General features: G+C 56.6%; 1 protein-coding gene across 1 annotated transcript in view; it reads right to left on the minus strand.

The window, feature by feature from the left end:
- Positions 1 to 2,534, minus strand: part of COL27A1 (collagen, type XXVII, alpha 1) — a 175,205-nt gene that overhangs the window by 171,358 nt on the left and 1,313 nt on the right. The window lies entirely within an intron of this gene.

Raw genomic sequence — 2,534 nt, forward strand, 5'->3', positions numbered from 1 at the left:
GGGTCAGATAGCCCCCAGAGAAGCTCAGGGCTGTGGCACCACCACCAACTCAGGGCTGTGACAACAAACAGGTACCATCAGAGGCCTCCAGGAGCATCAGGCAAGCTTCCTCCATGGCCAACACATGGCACTGGGGCTGGAAGGGGCCAAGGAGGCACAATGACAGCTCAACAGCACAAGTGCCACGGTCTGGACAGGAGCTCAATGCACAGCTGAATGCAAAACCTTCTGTGGTTCAGTCAGCCTGTGCTCACTAAAAATGCACCAATGGAAAGGATGAAAAGGGGCATTTTAAGCTTGCAGAGCCTGTAAAACTTTGTGTTCTTCTGGTTTTACAAGCCTTGGCTGCTCAAGCCAGGACAAGGCTTCAGCACATTCTGCAACTGCTTCTCCTTCCCTGCTGAGCCAGCCCTCCCACTCCCATCCATGGGTCTCCTGCACCTCTGGCAGCTTCTCGGCCACCAGCCCAGCTCCAGAGGATGCTGCAGGAGCGCTGGGACAAGCGGGACCTCCAGTGCCATGTGGGAACACACCAGAAGGCTCCCATTACAAGCTGCCTTCAGGAAGCACAACCCTCACCCACCCCGAGGAAGACTTGGCGGCACACGGGTGGCCTGGCAAACCCAGGCACAAGCCAGCTCTGGGCTCAGAGGACCTTCTCCAAGACGAAGGGCCTCGATGGGCACATCCAGCTGTGGGACTGGTAGGATGCACAGCACTCAACTCTGCCAAGCAAATCACAACCCAGCACCAAAAAGCCCATCTGGAGATAATGCGAAGGGCAGCAAGCGACCTCTGCTGAGGAGGGAACGGATCAGCAGCACGCTGGCGAGGGATTTAACCCAGAGGAGATCCTGGGAACAAAAGGCACACAGATTCAGAGTCACCAGGAAAGCCCAAAGGGCAGGTTTCCCGTGGCACCACAACACTCAAACCCACTGCAGCCCTGCACAGCCCCAGCCTGGGACACCGAGATGGAAGGACTGAGATAGACCTCTGGTGAGTAGGCAACCACGCTGCCTTCTCCTGGGTCCTCGATTCCTAACCCTGACCTCAGCAGGGTCCAGCTTGCCCTGGGACACGAGCAGGACCTCCCTGTCCTCATCTGCAGCACGGTTGTGGTCAGCTTCTCCATCCTGCTCAGAAAGTGGTGCTCTGTGAAAGGACGGTGCCTCCTGCCAAGTATCTCCCCAGCATCGGGGCCCTTCCCCTCGCCGTGACGCAGCGCTGCTCTCCGTCTTTCAAAGGAATCTTTATCTGTCCCTTCCCCTTTTTGACTTCTCCATTTTTCGCGGGGTCCCCCCAAGCTGGCATTTCGCTCCAGACCGTGCCCGACACGAAAAAGGTGCAACTGGGAGTCTCTGCAGTTACCAGCATCTCCAGACATGCCACAGCCACGTCCGGGCAGAAAAAAATAAAAAAAACAAACAAAAAACAAACCCACAACCCCTTAAAGCACTGCAATTCAGTCCTTGTGAGTATATAAACACACAAAAAAATAAGACTTCTCAAGGAGAGCTGGTTGCAGCCTCTGGGAGAGGTTGGGATCTCTCCTACAGAACTTCACCCCCAGACACACGCGGGCGGGGAGAGCCTACAAAGGAAACTGCACATTCATCCCCGTCCAGGCGCTAAGGGGGGGGCTGCCGGGAGCGGGGTGACCCTCGGGGTGAAGGGGAGGTGGCCCCCAAATCCCCCTCGCCCCCCTTTCCCAGCCTTTCTCCCCCCCCCCGGGCTGAGGCTGGCGCAACCCCCTAAAGCACTGCAATTCAGTCCTTGTGAGTATATAAACACACAAAAAAATAAGACTTCTCAAGGAGAGCTGGTTGCAGCCTCTGGGAGAGGTTGGGATCTCTCCTACAGAACTTCACCCCCAGACACACGCGGGCGGGGAGAGCCTACAAAGGAAACTGCACATTCATCCCCGTCCAGGCGCTAAGGGGGGGGCTGCCGGGAGCGGGGTGACCCTCGGGGTGAAGGGGAGGTGGCCCCCAAATCCCCCTCGCCCCCCTTTCCCAGCCTTTCTCCCCCCCCCCGGGCTGAGGCTGGCAGAAGCAGGGGGATCCTGTACACAACTTTTTTCAAACTGCCAGGCAGAAGAATCCCAGTCTTTCCAAGGGAGTGTCGGTAAATCATCATTACATCCGACAACGCAACCAAGAGGGATTAACCCTTTGCTGGTCCAACCCCGGAAAATAATCATCATAATAATAACAACAAACAACGACAAGAAGAAAATTTAACAATGAAAAATAGTAAAAGCCGGCCCCAGCTGTGCGAGGAAGAGGACGGGCAGGGTGTGTGCTGGGATATTTTCTTTTTTTTCTTTTTTTTATACACACGTATCGGGATAGAAAGAAGGGTTTGTGCGCGCCTGGGTGCGTGGAGCACATGCCACCAGGCACCCACCAACCTCTGCCCGTGTCTCAGCCCTTCCCCTGCCTCTCCCGCTTCCCGGAGGATTTGCGGCGCCCACCTCCAGGTACCGGTGTCCCCACGGCCCCGCGGGACGGGGACAAGGGAGCACCATTTCA

The sequence above is a fragment of the Calidris pugnax genome, unplaced genomic scaffold (genome assembly GCF_001431845.1).
Source record: "Calidris pugnax isolate Ruff unplaced genomic scaffold, ASM143184v1 scaffold22, whole genome shotgun sequence".
Classification (NCBI taxonomy): Eukaryota; Metazoa; Chordata; class Aves; order Charadriiformes; family Scolopacidae; genus Calidris; species Calidris pugnax.